The 6,454-nt window shown below is 44.9% G+C and overlaps 1 pseudogene; it reads left to right on the forward strand.

The window, feature by feature from the left end:
* The first annotated feature begins 1,506 nt into the window (after positions 1-1,506).
* LOC146808755 (uncharacterized) lies at positions 1,507-5,558 on the forward strand (annotated as a pseudogene).
* The last annotated feature ends 896 nt before the right edge of the window (positions 5,559-6,454 follow it).

Here is a 6,454-nt window from a genome sequence, read left to right on the forward strand (position 1 = left end):
CCAGTTCACAGCCCAACTGAGGTCCTTTGTGTGCCATACGTCTTTCATGTCTCTTTAGAAGATGTGGTCACACGGGACATACATTCTGATGATCGGGATGTACAAGCGGTACATGCCTTGTTTTCTGATTTGAAATATTATGCTGCTTTTGATGCTGAAGATTTCTATTTGCCAATTATGGGGATTTACATTGTTATCAACATTATGGGCATCATTTTTTACAAACAACAAACACGATGCAACCTGTTTTTATTTATACACAATGGGAACATTGTCCTGCTCCCGTACAGGGGAGTTCTAAAACACTTAAAAATAAGTACACTTACTTTACAGACTATGACATATCGAATCCGGAATCCTATTACTTTAAACTTCAATCCTCAACACAACCTAAGTTCATGTTAACCCACTCTAAATTAATCTATGCAAATTCATTTGGTACTAAGGAACATATTATCAAGAAACGGCGTTAAAATTATCGCTGCTTTAGCGGCAGAAAACTGCCGTTAAAGCGGCAATAATGGGCTTGATAATATGCCTGGAGAATTCCCATAGAAGCCCATGTTCTGGTGTCAACATGGGTGTCTATTGGAATTCTTTGCGGCATAATATCAAGCCCATTATCGCCACTTTAGCGGCAGTTTTCTGCCGCTAAAGCGGTGATAATTTTAACGCCGTGCTTGATAACATGCCCCTAAATTAGCCACGCAGGGTTATGATCATTGGAAAGATACTGTTGATTTAAAATCTATCTGGGGAACAAAGCCTTGGCAGGGTCAGGGAAGCTTTACATCGTGCCTGCCAGGCCCAGCACAAATTTTGTTTTTGTTTTTAAATGATACAGTTTACTAGACAACTTATTTTGGTCTTCCAACTGTTAAAAATTTGAATACACCATCCATTCCGTCATTAGCAGAATATGAGGATTGGCGCGCACACACAAATTATACCATAGAGGAATTGCAGGCTTTATTTCAAAATAACTCTTTCAATGTCTCTGAGGTTTATTCTTCTGGTTGGTTGGTGTGGTAAACTAATACAAATGCATGTCAAATGTGTTTTTACAATGTTACACCCAGTTTTATTCAAACTAGACCTGATCCTCGGTATACTGTTACATATTCTGTCACTACATATTCGGTGGGTAAGTTATGCCAACAATGGTTGTAACATTCCACACTGACATCAGTGAAACAACATCTTTCTCTGCTGTCGCAAGACATCGATTTGGCTGATTTTGTCTTAGGGCCTAGGAATCCTAGAGCTAAGCGATGTATCTATGCCGCATACAATGAAATCTGGAAACTTTCGCAGATTGATGCTGCTTTTCTTCTGCGCCAAATTGACCAAGCCAACTTAGAAAAAGTCCTTGCCGTAGTAGACAACCGCATTAACACACTTTCCTCACGAATTTATACGTTGGATAATATTGTGTCATCTGTTATTGATATTGTTCAAAGTGATGTTTCTGTCTTATATCATGGTCAAAATCAGTTAAGATCTGTTATGCAATTTGCATGGACACTGCAAACTCTTAAAATGGGAAAAGTACCTTGGGATTATTTGAATGCCACTGCTTTGTTTTTGCCATTTAATCTAACTGATAAAAACCGATTTATGTCCATGAAAGATGCTGCATATGCACTACTGCATATTGAACTATTAGAACCCTTGCCCTTCTCAGTAGCGGAAACAGATTCTGCTGTCTGGCTGATTCATGGGGTCAGCTCTCTCCCTTTTTCTCTGTTTCAATTTAAATCTTGCATAAAACATTTTTTGATTGGACATTTTGAACCACTAGGTAGTGCTTTCCTACATGAATTGTGGTCCCTACCTTTCACTTACAGATGTCAGAGGGAGGGTAAGGAAGTTTTTCTTACAGGGGAGGACTGCAATTCCACAATAGGACATTCCCTGGTGTGCAAACACGTTAAGTTGCACGGCGCATGTAACGTGTCAGCGCTGAATCTTGCTTGTTTTTTAAAAGGGACACCAGTGCCATCAATAATTCCCGCTTTTACTTTGCTTACAAATGGCGGTTATCTTATTTTGAACAACCAAGACTGCTGTGGTTTGTGGGCAGGGGCCCCGTATTTAGTAAGAGATTCCCAGTGCGTAACTTGTTGTAGCAATGTGCTTTTTCCACCTCAGCATGGGAGTCTAAATAGTTCAATTTGGCTGTAGGAGAGTAGGATCTGCTTCACATGGGTACCCCCACTTTTTGCTGATGTTTCACTGTTTTTCGAACTTAGTATGGCTGTGGCCCTGCTAATCAGGACCCCAGCCTAGCTGCTTCCTCTCTAAAATGGTTTCCATGTACATTAGGTACATTCCTAATTGGATTCTAGAGTGCCTTATAAGCCCCTAGTATATGGTATACTATGTACCTAGGGCATAGGTACCTCAGAGGCCTACCAGGGGCTGAAGCATGTATTATGCCACCCTTGGGAAGCACTCCAAAATGATACCACAGGTCTGCTACTGCAGCCTGGGTAAGGTGGTGCCTGCACCCTTACAGTGGTATGGGCTACCTATATCACTACCATTGCGCACACATATAAAACCTATAAGTCACTCCTATGGCGGACCTTAACAATCATGAAGGCAGAGTTCTTGGTTTTTATGTGAGAGGGTGCCCCTGCATGAGCAGAGCCTCTCTGCAGCGTTCGGAGAACGTCCTCTGATGCTGTTTGTGGTGCAACCTGACTATATACTCTTAAGTGCATTATAACCTTGCGGTAAATGCTAACTTTGGACTGGCTGCACGGAAACATGTTGTGTTTGGTGTCAAACGCTTTGGAATACTACCCTCCCGCCAGTTCTGGCGGCGGGGGTAGCATTCCACCCTTATAGAGGGAGAGACATGTTCACACTGGTCTGCCTGGTAAAGACTTTCTAAAGCCCTGGCATCACAAAATGGATGTCACTGCCACAGACATGGGTCGGGCCTCCTGCTGCTGACCGAAACTCCGGCAGATGAGGCCTGGACAATAGGTTTCCTGTCCCAGGGAGGTGTAACCACCTCCACAGACAGGCAGATGTGTATTGGGGCTGAGCAGGAGCACTCTCTGGTGCTTTGAAGTCCTGCACTGGGGGCACACTTGGTGTCCCTGTGCATAGTCAAGTTCAAACCAGTAGCAGGGGCTACCTGCCCCTGCTCTGGTGCAAAACTGGACAAAGGAAATGGGTGTAACCACCCCTCTTTCCATACCCTCCTGTAGGTGGGTCCCTCGAGTATGTCCAACCCCCAAACTTAGTATAAGTATGGGAACCCAGTCCTTGAGACTTTGGATTTACCCTGGACGAAACTCTGCAACATATATCCTGGACCTTCGACTTTCTATTTCGACTAGAAGACTGAAGCAACTGTCCGCTCTGCAACTCTGAAGCTCCCTCCGGACGCCGAAGGCTTTGCATCACCAGAGGTAGATTTCTCGACTTCCCCGAGGCTACCCTGAGTCCACAGCAAAACTGAGGCCTGTGGCTATTGTGGAAGATGTGGAACCGTGACCCCTGGACACTGTGATCTTTTGCTGATCCATCATCTTCCTGGTCTTCCTCGAAGTTTGCTTTGGGCTCCGAGTAGCCCCAGCCTTGAGCACCTCCAGCACCGAAGATCTCTGGCCTCCACTCCACGAGTTACCCGTGGGCTAGTTTCAAGTGCGACCACTTGAGGCTCCTTCGCGATCGCTAGCCCGTTGGCTAGTGGGTCCCCACGAAGGCAACTCCTCTTCTGATTGGGCTTTCCTGGTTGCTCCAGACGTGCCCCGACTTACCCTTGCTGGGTGAGTCCCCAGGGTCTTGCTGGTCTGCACCAACGTCCTTTTTCTGTTTCCAAGTGACTTGCCGTTGCTAAGTCTTGTTGGGTCCAATCTGGTCGCTGACACTGCAGCACTCGACAAACTTTGTGGGGACAGCTCGAATCCAGCTCCTGGTCATCGTTAACGCCTCCTGGACCTCGTGGCTGAAAAATCAAGACACCCGTCAACTCACCTGAAGTCGTGGTTCTTATACCAGTTTATTGGTATATGGTATGGTACGCCCCTAGGGCCCAAACGTGTATTTGTGCTTTTACTGTTGAATACTGACTTGTAACTTAAGTACTTCGAACTGCAGCCTCATAAAGAGACTACAGGAGTGTGTTTTATCTTAAATACATATATTTTAAATATATACCTGGTGTGGTTGTCCTTTCATTTGATCATTCAAGAGATTATAGACTGGTAAAACAAGCTGCTTTACATTCCTTCAAGACTCGGGGCCCGATTCACAGAATTAACTTAAGACTAAATCCTAAACTTACTACTTTGTGGTATTCACAGAATGCACTTACTACTTTTGGGGCCCAATTCACAGAACAAACTTAAGACAAAATCCTAAACTTAGTACCATTTTGGTATTCACAGAATGCACTTACTACTTCTGGTATTCACAGAATGAACTTACTACTTTTGCGATTCACAGAATAAACTTACTACTTTTGCCATTCACAGAATGGATTTACGACTACTAACTTTACGTCCGCACTCGGGCCGGAAATTCCGGCCCGGAGGTGGAGTTTCCGGGCCAGAGGCGGAGTTTCCGGCCCGGAGGCAGGGCTTCCGGCCCGGAGGCGGAGCTTCCGGCCCAGAGGCGGAGCTTCTGGCCCGGAGATGGGGATTCCGGCCAGTGGCGGAGATTTAGCCATGGCCGAAATCTCCACCTCCGGGCCGGAAGCTCCGCCTCCGGGCCGGAAACTCCGCCTCTAGCCCGGAAGCCCCGCCTCCGGGCCAGAAGCTCCGCCTCCGGGCCGGAATTTCCGGCCCGAGTGCGGACGTAAAGTTAGTAGTCGTAAATCCATTCTGTGAATACCAAAAGTAGTAAGTGCAGTCTGTGAATACCAAAAGTAGTAAGTGCATTCTGTGAATAGCACAAAGTAGTAAGTTTAGGATTTAGTCTTAAGTTAATTCTGTGAATCGGGCCCTTAGCCTGAAGGCTGCTCTCCATAGCTACCACCACTAAGATAGCATTCAATAAAGGTTGTCTTTAACCTATCACCATAAGGGGTTGTTTGGACTGATACAGGGTGCCTACTATAACTAGTGGACAGCATATATCAGGCCACCTTCTCACATTGGCCTTCCATTCCGACTTTGAAAACAGATTTCAACAAATTGAGCAGGCTCAAAGAGCTTTTATTCCAACAAGAAGATTCTCTAACTTCCGCCCGAGAGACCTTCGAATTACAGGTGGCTAGGACTTCCAGCGAGATACAGTCCCTTCTGAACACTAACCTCCCATAACATTTTGGGGAGCTAATACACCAAATATTTAATGCGTCTGACTCAAAAGGCCTTGCACATTTTTTTAAACGTGTGGGCTCAGGCCTTGTGACTTCTTTTCAGACGGTATTTGGAGTAATACCGGATTTTATTCATTCAATTTTTTCCACCGTCTTCGGAGGATTCCCACTAATATTGGCTTTAGGTGCTGGATTCCTGTTTCTCCTTTTTTTCCTGCGTCGTGGCTGCCTATCTAGTGGTACTAAACAGACCGAGCCAATTGCAGCTGCACAGTGAGCGCATTCATCACGTTTTTGGATGCTTGCCATTAGCAACGCTTGACGTCAGTTATGGATTAACTTTTCGCTTTGCCTACTTCAGTTGCGTGCAATCCGTCTTTTCCTGCCAGCGATGTCAATTCAAATGGGCAATGGATATATGCGGCGGCACTTAGAGTCTTGGCTGAATGGGATGTCTGTGCGGCTGCGCAGATCGTCCTGCAATGGAGTTTCATCAAATATCACGCAAGTTGCCCACTCATGCTTTTAGAGGCATCTGATTTTGAGGAGCATGTTTGTTCCTTCGGGTTACTTAAGTGGATGGCATCCCTGTTTTTAACTAATGATGGGGTTGAACTGTTGGAAGGAATTGCATTCTTTGGTTCACAAACTTTGACAGGTTTCGCACCTCCTTCAAAATAACTGTGTTGTCCCAGAGACAGCTCTATTTCAGCAAGCAATAATGACACTATTGGAAAAAAAAGTTATAAAAAAAAAAATATATATATATTGTTTTTTCCAATTTGGTTTTTTCTCACAAGCTTTGGACTCTGTCTGACTTTTGAACTCTGTTTTGGTCCTTTGTCTATGTCCTATGACCTTACCAGGGGAGGGTGTTGTATGGCGCCTATGGACATTGTCGACATTGCTAAGTTAGCATGAGCTTCGCTGCCATGATGCTGCATTTACGCACATTACTACATAACTTTGTTTTTACAATAATCTGTTTGTGCCTTTCACATGAGAACAGGCTGCCTTTAGTGCCCTCTGCCTTTCTTGGAGTTTAGTCTGAACACGATGTGCAAGGTCGATCAACAATGCCCCTTGTTATTCTGTTCTGGTCGGTCCCTAGCTCCTAGACTTAATGTACTACACACAGCTGCAGTTTTTGAAGACTTGTGCTTTGATATTATG

Source organism: Triturus cristatus, chromosome 7, assembly GCF_964204655.1.
Source record: "Triturus cristatus chromosome 7, aTriCri1.1, whole genome shotgun sequence".
Classification (NCBI taxonomy): Eukaryota; Metazoa; Chordata; class Amphibia; order Caudata; family Salamandridae; genus Triturus; species Triturus cristatus.